This window comes from Tinamus guttatus, unplaced genomic scaffold (assembly GCF_059628265.1).
Source record: "Tinamus guttatus ecotype Peru unplaced genomic scaffold, ASM5962826v1 Tinamus_guttatus_pri_ptg000288l, whole genome shotgun sequence".
Taxonomy (NCBI): domain Eukaryota; kingdom Metazoa; phylum Chordata; class Aves; order Tinamiformes; family Tinamidae; genus Tinamus; species Tinamus guttatus.
In genome coordinates, this window is record NW_028288822.1 from 1,371,864 (window position 1) to 1,392,210 (window position 20,347).

The following is a 20,347-nucleotide window of genomic DNA, read 5'->3' on the forward strand; positions in this document are numbered from 1 at the left end:
CCTGTAATATTGATGAGCCTCTTGTGCCTGGTTATGTTGATTTTAAGGTCTTTTATGTCAGTAGCACAAAGTTGTCATAGCACAACCCCAAACCTGGGCTATTTCACAGTGATAATTGACATAACACCTGCTTGCTCTCACTGGAGTCAACAGTTGCATAAGGTTCCAATTAGTTCAGATTTGGCCCAAAAGTTTTGGGAAAACAGTGACTATTTTCCTATAAATTGTTGTGCATTTGTTCTTGGGCTGCGTACCTGAAATATGTTGAAATGTACTTTTCTTGTAAATCCTAGTGGAAAGTTTTGATGGTTCCCTGTTTGACCATCACCTTCTGGCGAGACCTGTGAGTGACAGTGGGAAAGGCCAGCGGAGAGGGCGGTGATGAGGATTTTTTGCAGGATGGCTGATGCATCTGCTTTGGCTCAGCATTGCTTGAGGGATCATGATTAAAAGCTTGGGGAAGCTTGTTGCTGATTTCAAGTTGCCAGTTCTGTGGGTTTCCTGTGGAACTGGACTAGTTTTTAGCAACAGCTGTGGTTAATTTTCAGGAGCCAGGGATAGCCATTTTGGGGGCTTTTTTAATGCAAAGGGAGAATTTTGGCTGTCTGGTTGATGCAGTGGTTTCCATTGTAAATCTTGATTATGTCTCCAAGAGCTAATTAGAGGCTGGGAGCGAGGCCTGTGCATCAGTGAGCCAGTGCCTGGCTGTCATGGGGGCTGGAAACTCATGGGTGACGGCGTTCAAAGGGTCAATGATGAGTGTAGATGATTGTCTGAAGTGGTGGGGAATTTGATCAGGTTCTCTAGCCCGTTAGGAGAACGGCCCCAGTGAGGTGAAGTGGGAATTTAATTCCTAGCTTGCTTGCAAGTATTACTAGCAAGGGTGGATTGATATTAAGATGCAGGGCTCAAAAGCATAAAAACCCTTATGGCGAGGGGCAAGAGGCCTCACCACTGACCCAAGTAGGCAGAGGATTATACTAAATAGTTTACATCAGGTACTTCAGACCATGCAACCTTGTTCAGAATTACCAGTCATCTGGGTATGATTATGGGAACTAATATGATACAACCGTACATGCATGGGAAATTTTTTGTCATTCTCCCAAAGCTTTCCTGCTGGGCTGAGCAGCTGGTCTGTGCTGGTTTGAGGCCATAACAAACACAGAGAAGCAGTGCCCAACTCAACCCGCGGGTAGAGTCCACTGTGAATCTTTCCACTGACTGATGAGGGGAAAGAATGTCAAGACCACATTGTGGGTAAGGAATTAGTGGATGGCAGCTGCTTTTGTGAGGATTATGGGGGAGGGGGGAAAGCTACAGATGAAAGCAGGAGGATTTAGACATTGATGCAAATGCAGGAAGTAAATTGTCTAATACTGGTTCTTCTCTGAACTGCTACAGGCAGTGGACGCACTCTGTGATAAAGGGAAAAGAATATGGCAGGGCTGGGGAAAGGAAGCAGGTCAGTAAATGCTGTTCTCGTCTTCAGGGTGCCTGTCAGAATGAAAATAGTGCTTCTAGATGTTGGCTGAGTGAGAAGGTAGAAAACCACACAACAGTTCCTAAATGTGACTGTTCAGTAGCAGCTGTACTCACCTGTCCCCAGAATTATCCAGTACAGACAATTAGCTCTGGGGACAGAGATACCTGGACACAACAGGGCCACTGTGTCTTATAGAACTAGATTGACTATTCCCCCCTTCAAATTCAAATGGAAAATAAAGGGAAGAAAAAGGGAAAAGGGAAGGAAAATTGAAACGCATACCCATTCTGGGAAATATGAGAACTTGTCAGTATCCTTTCATTGCAGGCTTAAAAAGAGCAGTCTTGCTTTCAGCAGTGCTTCAGTTCCCCTTGTGTTGGATTTCCCCTAGCTGTTCAGGCAATTGGATTCTACATAGGGGTGCACATAGAAAACCTATTTTAAAGTAATTTACTTCCAGGTAAAGAATACTAGCAATGCACTAGGACTGGAATATGTATGCGTGGAATTGAATGTGTGACTGCAGCAATGATAGAAACCTACAGAGCGGGAGATGCTGGAGAGTTCTGTAAGAGGCGAGATGCTGCCGGTTTGGCCTCAGAGGTGAAATTGCTGAAGTCCCTTGATTCAAGTCAGTGCTCTTGTAACATGTTTTAATAAAGTAAAAATAAGTCCATCTAAACCTTGATAGAAACAATAATGTTTTGGTGCAAAATGACTTTCCAAAGTACAATGGAGGTAAATGTAAAATGAATTGAGAAGGAAAGAAAAAGAGAAGGTTTCCCCAATAGAGATAAATTGTGCAGTTCTGGGGGTTATGTTCACATACTTTTGGCTGTTAAATCCCTTTTTTTTTGGCAGCTCTATCTGATCCCTTCTGTAAAATCTGCTAAAAAGAAGTTCCTGTGTAGTGTGTATGTTAGAATTGTACTGAGGCATCTTGAGGCAGCTTGGCTGCCTTGTGACAATATTTCACACTAGTCCCTTATGAATTCCAGAGTGTTACATAAATATCTGGATCACAAGTAAAGATGTAAAGAGACTTGGGAGAACTGCAGAAGTAAATCAATGAACACTTTGAGACCTTTCCATCCATGACATCTCCTTTTCTTCCCATTTCTAGTTTAAGTTTGTACGTCCTAAGAAACAAGAGGAAAGTATTTTGTTATTTCTGATATAAACCAACTTTTCCGTCATTCCTTAGGATGTGAACTGGAAAAAACTTCAAATAAATATTCTCTCTATTTTATAGTCTTGCGTAGCGCCTGAAGCCTTGCTGTTTGGTAAAATGAAAGGCAAGATTATATTCACGACCGAGAAGCTTCTCTATTGCTCTCCCTGAGTTTCTGTGGATATGAGATTTTTGTTGAAAACTCTGGTTCTGAAGAAAAGCTTTCTAGAAAAGGATTTGAATTTGATCTTTAGTGATCTGTGAATTTGATCTGAAATGCTGCACGGGGTCTTCCTTGCTGGCAAGAAGCCGAGGCCCTGCTGTCAGTTCTGTTCTGTGCATTGCAAAGCCAAAACCAGCGCTGGGCTGACTGTAGACTGTAGGTGTGAGCATGAGGAACAGAGGTGTCATTCAAAAGCTTGGTGATACTTGGTCAACTCGGTGAGCTGGATAGTGACAGAACTCACTCCTAGTCTGGGTTTTTCTAGGACATGGTATCAAGAGTTTGAAATGGTTATCATAGAACAGGGGGCTGAAGTGCTTAAAGTGACCTTGAAAAAAAAAAGTGGATTGGTAGATGGCAAAAATGGTTTGGGATGTTTTTTATGCACTGTGAAACTCATCTGTACCTCCACCAACCTTGTCACTGCATCTCCTTTAATTCTTGTGGGAGTCTGGGAGTCTTGCATGTAATCCTAGTGTGAGGACATGCATGAGACACAAGATTTGTTGTGCCCTCAATATGCAATTAGCGTAGATAAACTGAAATAGCCCCAAGGGCAGATACATCTAAGTTTGGAATTAAATATATAATATATAATAATTATTACTTATAATTATAGAATATATTTTATTATATTAATTCTGTATTATTTTATATTAATATAATGTAATTCTACACACACTTCATATCAGTATATTTCATTTATGGTACAGGCCTGCTGACAGCTGTAAAACAGCTTTAGAGGAGGGAAAAAACTGATTGGGATACAACAGCAATGCAGAGCTCTGATTTTCATTGCTTATATTTGTGCTGTGTGTAAGCTTCTTAAACATGGAAGTGATACGAAATCAACTCTTAGACAAGACTGGCAAGGAATGAATGCCCTCTGAAGAAGGGATTACTTCCACCAAAAGACCATGTGGATTTTAACAGTATAGTTAGGGGGAGCTTGTGACATGTCCTGCTTAAATCCTGCTCATTTCAGGAGTGGGGCAAGGAGATCCTTTGCTTATATACATACATATACATGCACAAGCCATATGTATGTATATACACACACATAAATAGATATATTTTTATATGTATAAAAAAAAGACATCCTCCATGTAGTTGGATTCATGGTTTTGCAGACCAATTCCCTGGTTCCTGATCCCTGAATAGCACTGACTGAGCTACTGCATTTTTCCTATTGCTGTCCGAATGATTTACTCAGGGGAAAAGTGTATAAACCCCCGACAGTGATGAGTGGGGACTGGGTAGATGGAAAGATGTAATTCAGTGGGAGGCTGCCCAGCTTTTCACATACCAGCAAATAACCAAAAGCTTCTTTCTCACTGCCAAGCACTTCCCTCTCACCCATACTTACTTTCCTACATGTGTATTTTGTTTCAGTCTGTTGGCATTATTAGCAGAGTCATTTAGTTCCTGCATGTTGGTCTGAATCCACATTAAATATATATAAGGTATGTTCAGTTAAATTCAAGCAGCACTGTGTCTAGTGAAAATGAATAGAGTGAATCATCCTCTGAAAGACTGGAAGACACAGTACAGGAATCCTTTTACATGATTATTTTAGCATATGTATAAAAGGAAGGAAAAATGACATTACACTGGAGCCATAGACAAGGAATTTCTGGTAGATCAATAATATATTTACATTTAAGTCTTTTACAGAAGAGACTGAATTGGCTTATGGCTGAAAGATGTTCAAAAACGTAATTGTTAATTAGACAGTGTAATGGGGGCCGGGGTGTGTGTGATTTTTTTTTCATAGATGGATCGCTTCCATTTTACAGCATTCTCAAAAAAATGTTATTCCTGAGTTGGCAATATGGATACCCTGCTTTCCTCATCAGGGGAAAAAATAGCAAGGTGTAGTATCTTTATATGCATATGTATGTATGTATATGTCTGTGTATAAGTATATACATCCCTCTTGTGCCATTTTATTTTGTTACAATTTAGAGTATTAATGTCTGATAAAATGGTTTGATATTAATATCCCCTTAGAAGTTTCTATTGGGTAGACACAAGCAGGAGACATAAACGATTCCTCTGGGACTGGAAAATGGCTGAGTTAAGAGCTCTGGAGTTGTTGTCCCTGCAGGTATGATTTCTTCCTGCACTTGTTCTTTGAAATGCAAATGAAAGAGGTGAAAGTTGTCTGATTCTAAAAGTGCTGCTCACCCTCTTGTTAGCATATGGTCACTGCCAAGGTTGCCTCGCTCGTTTGTTTAGGAAGTTGTTGTAGCTTCTGCTTCTCGTTGTGAACTATGTTCCTGCGTCACTGCCTTCAGCCTCCAAGTAAGTTCACAATCTTGACCAATTGATGTTTGTGTGTGCTGCTGTGTCCCTTGCCCATCTGTTATGCAGTTTGCAAAATAGTTTTGACAGTTGCATGTGGATGCTAGTCGTTATTGCTGGGGTCTCTTTCAGAGTGCAGTGTGACTATAGAATGTCACCAGTTCAGCTGGGCATCTCATTAAGCACTGCTAAAAAGCTCAGGAATCTTTTTTTTAATGAAGTAGGACTCATAATTAGTTATGATACAGATACTACCTGTGAAAGAATTTTAGATTTTCTGCCGAAATGATATTTACTTTTACTTCTTTCTCTTTGAAGCCAAATGCCTGTGAAGAGAACCTAGAAAGCATATTTCCAGAATTGTAAAATTCCATCATCTTTTATCTGAATTGACTTCTTTGACTGAAGAACACTGTCTTTCTCGCAATTGCTTTCTTGGTCCTAGCTGCAGCTCTAGCAGTCTAGCAGTGTGCTGTACACCTTTTTATCCACTGCTGAGACCATGCTAATAAGTAGATTTTTTTCTTTTTGTAATTCAGGCTTACCAATTTCTCATGTATTAATGATCATCTTACGTAACAAAAGTCTTCATGCTTTATGTTTTCCTCTTAGTTTTCCTACTTCTTATTTGTATCTTATAGTGTATTTGCTAACTTACTGCTGGGGAAAGTACCCTGGATCACTTACCGAGTGCTTATTTTATTTTGCATTTCTCATTTTTTTGTTGGCATTACCATGTTGCCAATTTTTGTTTGTTTTGGAAGGGTTCAGAGAGGAAACCTCTGGTGGATGTAGCTGCAGCACTCTGGGATAGTCTCCAGCTGACTGCCCGCTTCCCTGCTGACGGGGACCCACGTGCACCGAGCCAGAGCAGTGGGCTGCTCCATCTCACAGACAGGTGAGAGCTAACGTGAAATGAATGTACAGTTAGCACCATAACCCAACGTTTTGGCTGTGAACTAATGTAAATGAGGAACGGGCTGCTCCCTGCCCTAAATCCTGTCCAGGAGGGCTGCTTGCCAAGCGGCTGGGCCAGGCAGCTGGAGCTGGTCACATCCTGAGCCACCACAAAAGACTTGTGAGATAACGTCCTTGGGAGTCTGAGTTGTTGCTTTGGACCAAAATCAGGGTAGGCTGTTGCTGAATGACTTTGATGTTGTAAAACTGTGCAAAAACCTATGATTGGGAGAGTAAACAGGAAGATGCTGTTTTGCTTTGGTAAACTGAATTAAAATGTTGGACAGGTTTTTAAACTTCACAGATCTGGTACTCCTCTACTTTAACATGCAAAGACTCATGTAACTGCAAGGTTTATTCTGTGAGTATGAAGCAACTGTTTTTGTTTGTATTTTGTGAGGATCCCCCAATGAGATCACATCCCTTCCTCAAAAGAAAGCAGTGGAAGATGTCACTCCTTTAGAAAAGGAAGAAGTTTTAATACCATTGCTCTCCCTGCTCCCCCCACCTCCTTAAGATGGGAAACTTTTTGCTTAGCCTGCAGAGTTCACCACTCAGGCCCATCTTTAGACCTCATAAAATTTTCCCATCTCTCAATTTTATGACATGATTATGAGTATAAAAGCAGAGATGTTAAACCTAGCTAAGGCAAATGGTTTGCAAGACTCTGTTATCAATGGCATAACACCGAGAAGAGGCAGTAAAAGTGAAGAGGAAGTAGGTGAGTTGGAGGCGGTGATGATGCTGGGGAATATGGCTCTGGCCTAACAAAGGCAGAGGGAGACGGTGTGAAATGGTGCCGCTCCTGCCGTGCTGAGAGAGGGAGCTCTTTGATGTAGATTCACTGCAAACAGGTACATCTGTTCTGCAGGATCTTCCCTTTTTTTTAAGACAGACACTCTATTGTACAGCAGGTAGTGTGTCCTTAAAATTGCCATCCAAAAGCAGTGACCTCAGGAGTTCTGATTATCAAAATTAAATCTGAGGAACAGAAAAATAGAGAAGGCCAAAAAAAAAAGTTTCTGAAGAAAAAGACTGGCTGCCTTTATTATATTTATACCAGGATAAGTTTTATTAGTTCACAAAACTCAGTCGCGTGCATAACTCAAGCAATTAAACACACTAGGTTCCGTGTGTTTGTTAGCATTGTAATAGGGCAAAACCTATTTCCACAGGTGGTTCAAAAGACCCTCAGAGGTTGCATGACCGAAACATTAACATATTATTCTAATAACATGATGCTGCTCTGTCTGACCCAAGAGCTTTTAACTTTAATAATTTCCAGGTTATTCAATAGCCAAAATGTGTTTTCCGTTCATACTTTCACACTGGTACATTTTCTTTAATATCAAGTAGTGATATAATGAATAAATTATATCCAGATGAAAGCTTGTCATTTGATACTTCATCCTGGAATCCTAATGGTGAATGGCGAAGCAAGCAGTTCCCAACAATGTGCTATTGACAGGAGGGACAGGGATGGAGGCAAAGGGCTGTTGGGATGCTGGGGATGTTCATTCATAGGAATGAAAAAGCCTCGCTGGACAAGCAGATACACTGGTACTGGCAGGGCAGACAGAGATCAACCCGGTGTCTTTTGGGTGGGGTCTGGTGAGAGGCCACTCAGATTTGTGGTTTGGGTCCTCTCTTAAGACAGAGCAGGATTTGATCAATGGAGCATTAGCATGACTTTATCTCAGTGAGTATCTAGGTTTCAAGTGAGTGACATGTCACACGGCGGTAGGATTGAAGAGGAGAGGCAGGAACTGCTTTCTTTTCTTTTTGGTTTCCCTCCGGGGCCTCCCCGGCTGCCCCACAGCTTCTCCCCCGCAGGAGACGGAGGGGGATGTTGGGCAGACACAGTGGGAGTTCCCAAGGCCGAGTCTCTGCCTGCGCCCTGCCCCGATCCAGATCCATCTGCGACGCTTATTGTAACCCATGAATAATTACCCCCGCTGCCAAGATCATCTCAGCCAGCGTGATGGGGACTGACGGAGGAGGTGTGAGTGGGGAAATCTTACTTGAGTTGGAAGTCTTGCAGAACTCTAATGACTCTGAGATTGAGGTGCCTCACTACTTTCACACCTGGTGCCAGATATTTGGTTTTGCATTTGCCAGTAAGCGAGCAGCAGCCAAGATTTTTTATTTTTTTTATTTTTTTGCAAGACCACCCATAACTTCTGCTAAGAGAAAAAAAGATTTTATTAGTAAGGGTTTTGTCAGACTTACATTTCCCATATATTTTCAAAGACCAACCGGCTTGTCTCTTCCTTAGGACTGCATAATGTACTAAAAACTGCTTGGGTGCTGCTATGTTCTTTCTGAGCGGTACGTAATCCTCTGCTAGCCTGTCCCCAAAGACTGGTAGAAGTCTCTGCATATAGACGTCTGGCTGCAGAAGTCTATGCACACATTTGCACATTTTCTATCTATGGACATAAAAAGACTTGCTAGGTTTTCACTTATCCAGAACAGATAGTTTCATGTGCAAGTGCTTATAAGTGACATAAATGCCAAATTTAGAAATTGCAACTCTGACTGCCAAATTTCCACCTTATCCTATATGCCTAGAAAACTACAAAGCAATAAAGTTTGAAATCTTTTCAGACCTCCTTGACAGAAGTCTTCTCAAAGTCTCCTCAAAGACTCCTGTTCCTGCTGGTAATAAGTGCAAATTGTTAGATATTTATCTGAGAGGCTAATCAGTAATAGCTTATTTATGACTTGAACTTTTGGAGAGGCTGAAGATCAAATGAGGGAAGTTACCATTCAGGAATTTCCACATGATCACTCTCCCCTAGTCTAGAAAATACAACCTTGATTTGGGAAATCAGATAACGAATCTGAAAGTTACAAAACAAACAAAAAATTTACTCAAAGCGAGTCAGTGAAAATAATGTATTAGAACAGAAGTTTAATGTTAAAATTCAGTATTGCGTTGTTCTGTTGATGGCTGATAGTTTTAGACTGAAAGCAAAATTAACCTCTGAAAATACATTTGAGATACAGGTTTTATAAGCTATATGCAAAACAAAATACAACAGGGATGTAACAAAGTATTCTAGCAGCTAGTCTGATATCTCATATCCCTCACTTATTGAAAGAATTGCACGTGTGAGAAGTTTGCTTTTATTTCCTTACGAATATCAACAAAACCGCTGTTTTAAACAACTCTAGTAGTTGAACTACCATTTGTATGGAGATAAATACGGGATAAAAAATATACATGTATTGTAAAATGATGCCTGTCAGTAATAAAATATAGAATTGAGAATGTTTTCTAATTACAGGACAAAGATGCGTTCAAGTTACAATAGCATAATATTTAGCATGAAGTACCGCATTATTAGAAATATATGGATGTTGAGGGTGGTCATTCTGATTCAGCTCTTAGTGGAGTTGTTTCAGCTGTCATCTGAGTCCTGAATTTAGAACCTAAACAGATCAGGCATCCTTTCAGCACACTGATGTAAGTGAACTTTTATTGTGCAAGTTCTATGCAAATAAAATACTTTTGCTCACATAGATTAATTACCATTGCTTCCTTTGAGAGGAAGGAGGCTCAAAAATTCTGTAATTATCTAATACCTCATCTGATAGGCTTTAAGCTTAAAAAGCTAGTTAAAATGTTTTCCTCAGAAGATAAAAGGAACCGATTGTCTTCTAGTTTTTCAAGATGAGAATCAATCACATTTCAAATGATCATGAGTGAAAAATGTAATGTTTATGTGTTTTGTATGCTCAGAAGGTCCATTAACCTTAAATTTATGAGCTAATTCGGATTATCTTTGTAGAATAAAGCCCAGGATGTCACAGTAGAGATGGTGTATGGGGATAGTTCTAGTCCACAGTCAAAGTGCAGGTAACTAAGGCGCTTGATTAAATTATTGGGAAGGCTTGATCTAATTTAGAGAGTCACAGAGCCAAGGGTGGGAAAATTATTGTAGAACATTGCCTTGAGTGTCTTAGCAAAAGCTACTCAAATCTTCTTGAGAAGATATTATTCTTACCTTACTAAGGGAAATGGAAGCAGTGATTCTTCCAGCTGCACCAAGGAGGCAGACTGTTTACCTGCCTTGTCATTTTTAAATTAACATTGACCTTGTAAATGCAGTTGAAATTCAATAGCAGAGACCTTAAAAGTGAGAAGACTGGTATTTATTACTTGTGAAAGCAAGATACTGTATTAACATAAATGAAGAATGCCGCATCATGAGCTGGAGGCATTGAACAAACACATCATGCTCTGTGCAGCCACAAAAGGTTTTTCACCAGCAGAGAATGTGTGTGAGAAAAGTCCAGACTAAAAGATGGCAATGTGTGCTGCACTGGGAAATTGTTAAAGCAGGTACTGTTTTAAATGAGCTGGTGAAGTATCACTTGTATCTGTAACAGTGCTATTTAAAAGCGAAATTGTAGTAAGTTTGAAGTTTAGGGAAATGCAGTTTGGCTTGAATGAATGCATTTATAATCTGTCGTGTTCTTCCCCGAACAGAGAAATTAGAAGATCAGTGTGACACATGCAAACTGAAAGCATATGCTGGAAACTGAAACTGGTCACCTGGCACCTGACCAAGGAAAGCGGATCATCTGGCCGGCCAGCCGGGTCATGGGGATTTCGTAGCAGGAAGGCAGTTGCTTTGCTTTGAGCCATTCCTCTGAACAGAGTCTCTCTGGAAGGTTACTGGTGCTGTGCATAAATGGTATTTAGCAAATGAAATGCTCCATTGTAGCCATTCTCTTATTTCATTATTTTTGACAAAAGCAGAGGGATTTACTTTTCCTGCACCTTGTATTTGTTGAGAATGATTGCTCCTAATTTACTCCTAAGGAAGTGAAAAGACAATGAACAAAACCATGCAATCCTCTAACTGCCAGACCATGAAAAATAAGAGCTATTATTCAGCATGAATATCAAACCCCATTCAAGCTTTACTGGCCAATTCTTTGAGGAGATGCTCAGCTATACACTGTATGTATACAAAAAAGTATAATCAGTTCTGGAAACAAGTTTGGCTCTAGAGGCCTACTGGTTCCTTACAGTTGTCTTGGATTTTGTTTCGGGTGGACATGGTTGAATATAAGTGTTGACTTATTGTTGAAGCTGAAGGAGGATAGAAATTCATCTTTTTGTCTTTTGGGGATAGTATGGAAAAAGGATTAAGGTTAACTTGAAGTTATTTTCTGTGTCATCACACTGCTGAAGGAATAGGACACTGCCCTGTTGCTTTGAGTCAGCTTTCCTACAGAATATGCAAAGTGTTTTTGGTGGTGGTGCTGATATGCACACGAAAAGAATTATACACACACACAGAGGCATATAGACATAATAATAATAAGTAAATAGACATATCACAATATTTACTTTTCTCACAAGGCTGATTTTTTTTTCTTTGTATGAGAAGAGACGAGCAGATCTAAAACCGTCCCAGTAAGGAGATAGATGTCAGCTTTGCAGGCTCTGTGAGCCAAGTCTGCTAACTGTTGGGCCCATGTAAAACTGCTTGTGTTACCCTGATGTAGCGGGGGTCTCATTTTGGCTCCTGGAGTGCCTGGAGAATTTGAGATTCTGATCCTTGCTATTCTGCCACTTTTCCTCTGTACTTCTCTGTCTTTAGAGCCCTTTCTTCAGTCTCATTACATGCTTACAGGAATGTAGTATTTGCATGACATAAAGACACATCCTAGGCACTTTGTCACTTTGAGTCACTCTGGAGTCACTTCATGTCTCTTCCCATCTTCTCACTGATGCTCTTCGAGGTGTTAAGGAGGCTTTCCTCTTGGATGATGGCCTCTCAAAGGTTCAATAGTCTGAACCTTTGGTATTGTCCTAGATTATTTGCTGGGAAATGTCACCCATATATGGGGCTTCCTCGAGTAAGATGTGATTTCACATGAAAAATCAATTGAGTGTAGAGCTGGTTTCAGAGTTCCTGCTTCTACTTCTGTCTCCTACTGGTAGTAGCTACGCTCCCTCAGTTATGCCAAGTTGACTTCAGTCCTTTAAAGATTTAAAGTCAGTCTAAACCCATCTCAAGTTGTCCTGCTGCCTGGAGTGTTTTCAGTATTTCCATGGCCCTGGCTGTCCTTGGCCCGCCTGCTGCCTCCCAAGCCCTGTGTCCGCCCCCGTGACCGTGCCATGAGTCACTTGCTGACTGAAAACTGCGCCTTGTTGCCTGTGAGCCTTTTCTGCCGGGTTACTGATGCCACTGAAAATGCAAGGGTAGGACTGGGAATATGATAGGAGAAGCAGGGGCAAATTAGCCCCTGGGAAAGCAGCACACTCTCATTTTGGGTTAAGCTAATTATGAATCCACAGCCATACTCCTCATCTTTGCATTACTCTGCTTTAAAGGACAGGAAAAGCTTTTTATGAAGAATGAAGACAAAAGCAGATTATCTGGCAGCTCAGCTGGTCATAAATCCATTTGAATTGCCACAACTATGGAAACAGTAATCTGAGTGTCTTGGCATATCTGAAAGTCGAAGTACCTGGAAATGGCTTGGCCACAGGAAGGATTTGTAATGCAGAACCACATCCTTAGGTGTCTGAGCCATCCGTTTCCCTTCAAACTTGAAAAGAAATAATGTTCCTCTGGAAGAAGAATTTCCATTCTTGCCCTTTTGTTTGCCTTTATGGATATTTGTGCTAAGATCTAAAAACATACTGGCCCCCACTGCAGCTTCAGAATCTTTTTCTTGGGCATTTACAAACATGCCTGACTTTCAGAAGTGCTGAGTGTGCCACAACTCCTGTTTAAACTCAGGTAAAGCTGTGTCTGGCTGTAGTGCATGATGTGCTGTCTAGAAAGAGAGGAAAAAAAAAGGGATAGAGAGAGGACTCAGCTATTTAAAACTCTGTTTGCTTGAATAAATGCTGGACATGCCAAGATCTGTTAATTTATAACTGTTCTTTTCATCTTTTAAAGCAAGAGGAGTAACATAAGGAGATAGGTTCCTCTACCAGCTACTCATTAGTTTTTCACTTTGGTGGCTATTAACTCCCCAGCAATCACTTCTTTCAGGACAAGAGCAATGAGAGTGCCCTGCTTTGGGCACTGGGAAGATGACCAAAACCACCATATGCAGCAACTAAGCATCCTCTCAAATGGTTTATCTGCAATATGGAACATCAGCTAGGCTATGTTTGCATTAGTCAATGAACTTTCGTTTTTATCCTCGTTTCTGATTTTTTTCTTCTAATCTCTCCGTCTCCCTGGGAGATTTGTAAACTTTCAAAGATGGAAGAGGTTCTTTCTAGAAAATGAGTGGAGATGGAGAAGTGGGAGCAGTAAAACTAGGGGATTACCCTAAAAAAACCTAACAATAAGTGAAGCCTGATTTTTTTTTTTTTTCAATCTCACATGTTGGTATAGTTTGTACTTCATCCTGATTCAAGTTTACACTCTTTCATGTCAAGAGAACAGAAGTGATCGTAAATTAGGAGCTCACAGTCTATTCAGGTTTTGCATGCAAGGCTCTGAAATAAAAATAAAACACTTTTTGTTGCTGAGAGAACATGAAAACATTCTTCAGAGATGAATAAACCCTTAAGCCTGTTCCTCTCTTCTGGAGGATTTGGCGTTTAAGTTTAAATATAAGCAGAGACTCCCAGTCATCACGTGTGTGACCATCTCTGTGCTGTGATTTAAGTGGCACCAGGAAAGCCAGGTGTGGGGTTGTAACATGCTGCTCTTTTGCAGCACCTGTAAGGCACCTGAAAGCCTGTGGGGTAGAAAGGACAGGATGGAGTATTTTAGAATGGAGGGGACAAAATCTTTAAGGAGCTTTTTGTTTTGTTGTCTTTTTTTTCTTTTTGTGCAACTTTGAATGGCCTCATTCAGTAAAATTCTAATCATGCATGCAAACTTTTTACATGCTGCGATTTTGTAAGGTGTCAACCTCAAAAAGGTAAAAAGGTTGTTTTGCAAAAAAGAAAGAAAGAAAAAAACAAGTGTCCTGAAGTAGTAGCTCACACATTATAGTTAATTAAAAGCCCCACTTCCACCCCCTTCAAGAAGACAGTGTTATTAGGGTTATAACTTTGAGAATTTAGTTAGGAAATGTCAAACTGGAGGTGGATGGCACAACTTTACGTGGTCCTTTTCTAAACAGGCATTATGTTGCTGCTTTTAATTAAACTGTCATATATGTTGGTCATCCCATTGTTTACTTTCACGTCCCCTTTCCAAAATGTGAAGGCAGAAGAGACTTTCAAAGACAAATGTGTAACACCAAGTTTTCATTCAAATCACAAGTTGCATAAACTTATGTGTAGGTGGAATGGGTATTTACAAGACTATGCCTGAGTTTCAAGCACCTTATAAGTGAGGTTTGACTTCTACTCTCTTTTTCTCCCTGTAAATATCCAGCAGCTATTAGTGAAAATGTTGGTAATATCCTATATCCATGAAGCTGAAAAGCTGGCAACCATCAACATTATTGCTTTATCAGAAAACTCAGTGATATTTCTGAAATATCCCCTGGTGACTGCTCATATGAGCCAGTTCGGTAGGGAAAGACAACTGTCCTGAGTAGAACAGCAGTAAAAATGAGTCAAAAGTCCTAATTTCAGTTTTAGGGGAGTAGCAAAAAGCAGTTATTTTTAGAAAATCTAAAGTAAGGAGAATGAAAAGTGCTGGAAAGACCTACTGATGTTAACTTTTCTTTTTCTCTTTTTTTCCTGTTTTCTTCCTCGTGCCCTCTTTCTTTGACCTCCCACCTTATAAAAACTGCACAGCGTATGCATACTGTGCATACATAAGCCTTCATGACATCAAAGAGTGTGGATCTGTTGCTTGGGTAATCTATAGATTATACCGACCATAACATTGCAGGCCCGTGCCAGCCACTTGACCCCTGAAGGGCGGGCCTGGGCCAGGCCGTATTTGAACACAGCCAGCAGGGCTGTTAGCAGCCAGCGTGCGGTCGAACAAATGTGCATTGTTGTCACAATTGAAACCACATGCTGAGCAATAGAACATAGGTGCAACTTTCTTGAGAATGTGTGGACAGTTGGAAATGTGAACGTGTTTTTTTTATTTGTTATGTCTGTATGTCTCAGGGCTCCCTTACTTTGTTTTCTTAGGGAAGCTCAGACACATCAGACACGTTGGATTGATGGAGTTGGGCACTGACAGAGCGAGTCTGTTCCAGCTGCAGTGACTGTGGAAGAATTGTATCTGGACCCTCTTAGCTAGTCCTCTGAAAGTAAGATTTCAGTTACCATGACCAATCGCCAAGGACTATTTTATTTTAACCCATGTCAAATCTGAGCTTACCTATGGGGCTAAACCGCAGCCTGCCGAGCCAAGTATATCTGAACACAAACAGTTTTCACTGCCTGTTTGTTACTTTTTGGAAAATTCAGCCACATGCAGTGGTATGGAGCAATCTCCACCAAACGAAACTTCTCAAGCTTCGTTGAATTTGAAATAATGCATGCCCCTTTCTCCAAACTTACAGAGTTAATGCATCGGCTCCTTGTTTATTAGCAAGTGAAATGAACAGAACACAGCTCTATATTGGATTTTCTCTTCAGGGTAAACAAGATGAAAAGGAAGATTTAATGGTTTACTTGACTGCTCCTTATTCTGTAAACCATAAGCACTTGTGAGAGCTCTCGTACGTATTCCAAACGGAGCACCCAGGAGCCTGTAGACAGCTTACGATATTCTCTTGGGATGCTTCCAGTGTTCCAGTAGGCAAGCTTCTTTTTTTTAATTTTTTTTTGAACTCCATAAAATTATCTTTACAAATAGCTTCATACCCCAGTGATACATAATAATAATTAAACCAAGGTGCTGCTGAATTCAGGTGCTATGGATTCGTTTTCCTGTCTGAAAAAACAATGTTTTTTGTGATTTTGGGAGGATATAAATCTGATAACAGTGAGAATGATGGAGAATAGACTGAGTGAGCAAAAATATCGATATGCACTACAAACAGCATGCAAGTTAAGCAGAAAAGAAAGCAAGGAGGCAGCAGCACATGTACTTTTTACACTTGTTGGAACTGGCCACAGTGTGGCCAAACACCAGGCTATGGAACAGGCCCTGACATGTATAGTCTTCTCACAAGGGGAACAACACACACTCCTGAAATACAGTAGGCTTTCTCTAATGCTTCATAAAATATTTTGTGATAGGAGTGAAAAGAGGAGAGCTCTGTACAACGATTGGATGCTGACCATTGATTCAAAGGAAGCAGCACACGCTTCTATCACATAATACATTGTTTTAAAAGAAGCAGCCTCCTGGTGAATACGCTTTCTCCGGGTCTGCTCCTCCACACGCTCTCATAGCTCTGCTGTCCTCTGCAGCTCGCTGCTGCGCCGGCTGCCTTTGCACGAGCACGGTCTGCTCTTTTTCATCTGTCAGATCCAGCAGATGAGTAAGGTAGCTGTAGAAGTGTTGTGCTCTGAAATCTAACCATATTAAGGAGAATAAGATGTGCCAATACATTGAAAAGTCTTGGTGTTTTAAATATTCTGCCTGAACCATCAACCTGCTCCTCTCTGGAGCAGGGCAGACTTTTGAAAGACTGTGGCAGGGGTTATTAATCACAGCAGGAGCACAGGGAAGCTGCAACAACCCTAGTCAGAGTGTAGGAAGAGTTGCTGTACTCAGTTTTCTGAGCATGGATTTACAGAAGGAGGTTTGTTTTCAAATTGTGATTTTTTTTTTGTTTATGCTATCTGTACATGAGTGAAACAATTTTAGAACAATAAAAGTGTTTATTTTCCTCTGGTTCAAGCCCCAGTCCCAGCTCAAAGGCAAACCATTTCATCTTGAAAGTTGAGAATAAGCATTTTTTTTATATGGGGGTAAATCAGCATTTATAACAAAGAACAGAGCACCTCGCTCTTCTGTTTTATGAAGACAAGTCTGCCCTGCTCTACAAGAAGACAAGTATATAAATACCGTGTGTAAATGTGTACTTGTACTGCATAATTAGCAATGCTGGACTTTGCAGATTTCTTGTGTACAAATCATACTTGGCTTTTTACACTCCTAATTTTGGCTTTTACAAGTTTTTATGTGCCTGATTAGCCATTTATGTGCTGTTATGTTTGCCACTACAGAATAACAAACATTCACATAGAAAAGAGGAGAAAAGCTGAAGTACCTTTATGGGAATTCACTAAGTAAATAACGGATCAAATGCTTAATGAAGGTTTACATATTGCTTTACCTCTAGTAACATGGGAGTCCACACCCATGGCCTGGAGAAGAGGCCACCTATCAGCCTGCTTACTTGCCAGGACAAGGAGTGGAAAGAATGAAGGTTTTAGGCAGCTTGCACTTCCTTTCCTCTTTTTTTTTTTTTTTTTTTTTTCTCCCCTCTGTGCTTGTCTCTGCTTCTGGTTCCGGATGTAGCTGAGAGAGATGAGCTCTTCTCAGAATACTTGAGCTTTTCAGACTTGGCTGGTCGAGCTGCTGGCCTGAATTCCTGGGGCTGGGCAGCTCTCAGTGATGGGCTAGCGGGTGGGAAGATGGTTCTGGGGAGGCAACAATTATTTGTCAAGCGCTGACAGTGTCCTTGGCTGGGTGCAAGGCACGGATGGGAAAGCTGTACCTGCTCCAAAGAGCTGCGCTGTAGTTTACAGACTGAAAAAAATAGGTGTGGAAGGAGCCACTATGAATACTTCTAATCCCTTAATTTAGTGCTTTTCAAAAAGAGTTAGGGTTTGTATGGAGAGGGCACATCTTTGTGTAGCAGGGCAAGGCTAGCCACAGAGCAAACAAGAAGAGAAAGAGAGGACTGAAGTGAGTAGCATTATTAGAGAGAATGGGAAACCATTAGGATATTACAAAAGCTAAGCTGACTTGTACACAACATGGAAGGTAAAAAGAAAAATATATATATTTGATGGGCAAGGGCAAACTCACCACACATTCAGAAGAAGTTGCAATGATATAACCTATAAATGAAGAAGCTGGTTGGCACTGGAGCAGTTTGAAATTGAGAGTGCAGTTATGAAGCACTTAAGTAGCCAAGAGAAAGCAAGATTGTTGTAGAAAGGAAGATATTTTATATCGTGTGTACTAAAAGAGCAAAGGTTATCTTCAGAAATTCATGACAAAACAAACTGAGATCCTGAGTCTGAGAAGACTGGAGGAGAAGAATGATCAGAACACTTAACTATTTTTTAATCATGTGAAAATAAACTTCTACGAGCCCAAACCACCCCTTGTTCTTTTTTCTCCCGTCTTTAGTCCATCTTTCCTCCCGTATTCACTGATTGTGGTGGGACAGTGCTGTAGGTACAATATAGTGTGATTAAATAGTCTGTAATGTACATTGTGATGCAGTGCACCAAATGTAGATGCAGAATGCCAATGACATAAAAGAAATCCCTGCATTCTTCCTGCACCAGGGTGAGGTAGCTCAGTTACAGACCTGACCACCCATGAATGCTAAGCACACAGTAGGGGGACTTCTGGACTCACAACTCAACTATTATCTTAGTAGTAGGGTATGAATCTCTTTGAATGTGAAAGCCAGGTTTTGTTTAAGTGAAGAACGTAAGAAAAGGCCGCCTTTCCTTCATTTTTTTTTTCCTGAGCAGATGAAAGGTGGATAGAAGTGGTTGTAAATTTTAGGAAGGGAAGAAGGGGACATGGGCTAATGCTTACTGAGGAAGAATTGTGTTTTTTCCAGCCATGCTCCTGAACTATCTGAATGTAAGACTCCCCTGCACAAAAGTGCCACTGCTCAGTCTATATAAATGCATGGTCAGCACAATGGGTACTTTTTGGAATGGAAGCTAGACTGTATTATGTCGTTCAGCAACTAACAGAAGATAGAGAGTAGTGACTTCTTCCCAGCTTTCATACTCTTAAGATGAATGCCAGAGGTGGCAGGAGTATAGGTCAGCATTCAGTTCTTAACTACAGTTGACTCTTGTGATTTATCCAGATGGCAGTTTAACTTTATGATAGATTCAGAGACATAAAAGCATGGGGCTGGCAAGCTAGCTTAAACAGAGTGACATCTGGGTCACCTGGAAGCAATTTAGTTGCTTTCCTGCTGCTCAGAGTCAGGAGATCTGCACTTTCCAAGCACAAGCAATATGGCTGCTTTAATAGCATATTATCGTTGTCAGAAAAGCCGAACAATGTTTCAGAGAGTCTGTGTGGGTCCAGCTCAACCAGCCAAGCTATGAAGCACTTGCTGGTTCTTGCTGATTCTGGGCATCACTCTGTGTGTCTAGGGTCTATACTGTGGAAAGTAGACAGGGCTTCTTCTTTCAGTTAGAAGAATAAAACAGATACCTATCAGGTTTCTGCTGCTCTGTGGATGCTGCACAGATAATGTGGGTGCATGAAGATGATATTTGACACAGATCCTTTTTTGTGGTGTGAACACAGGTTGTACAAGCTGAAAACTGCTCCTACTCCGCTTCTCCTACTCCTTTCCTCTAAGTCACTTTGCTCTCGTGCTCTTTTGGCTGTCAGGTCTATTCACTTTCTGTGCTCTGATTCTTGTGACGCCTATTTAGCTTCTTTGTCATCAGCCTTTTTTGCCGACTCCAGTTTTCATGTTTCTGGCCTTTAATTTCAATTTAGCCTGATGCAATGCAGAAAGCATAGTTTTATTTCTTCTCACTATTTCTGTTTGAGGTTGACTTCCAGAACAGCCTGTCTCCCCAAAGCTGCCTTCTGAATATGCAACACTCTTAAGTTTTCTGGCATCTTTCACGACACCTTTTAAGACTCTGACTAAGCAGAGATTTTTTTTTTTTTACTATTATTTTTGTACATTCTCCTGTAGCACATTGCACAAGTCTCTCCCCTACTCACTACATTGTTCAATTTTTACCACTGTTACATCTCCCTTGAGCCCTATGGAATACGCTCATTGTCCTGCCACATGCCTGGGGCTTTCCTGGCTATCCAGAGACGTGTTTTTCTTGCAAGCTGCTCTACCAGCCTGCTGCATGCAGAAGCACAGAGCCACTTGCATGCCTGGAGAGCAGGTCGCCTTGCAAACCTGTAAGACACAGTCTCTTGGGATGGTCATTGGAATAGAATGGAGTGGCTGAGGGTTCAGCCTGCTTCCTTGATATAACTGCTAACAAAAGCCAAGTTAAACTTGGATACCACATATACATAAATAAAATGATTTTTTTTTTTAAAAAATAAGTGCATTCCCTGAGGAGCACTTAATCCAGACCTGATGGTTTCTGTGATTGTGTGTGACT

General features: G+C 40.8%; 1 long non-coding RNA gene across 1 annotated transcript; it reads left to right on the forward strand.

The window, feature by feature from the left end:
* Positions 1-1,132: 1,132 nt before the first annotated feature.
* LOC148594154 (uncharacterized) lies at positions 1,133-15,691 on the forward strand. The gene is made up of 2 exons (XR_015913556.1): positions 1,133-1,260; positions 15,230-15,691. It is a non-coding gene; the product is annotated as an uncharacterized LOC148594154 (long non-coding RNA).
* Positions 15,692-20,347: the final 4,656 nt, after the last annotated feature.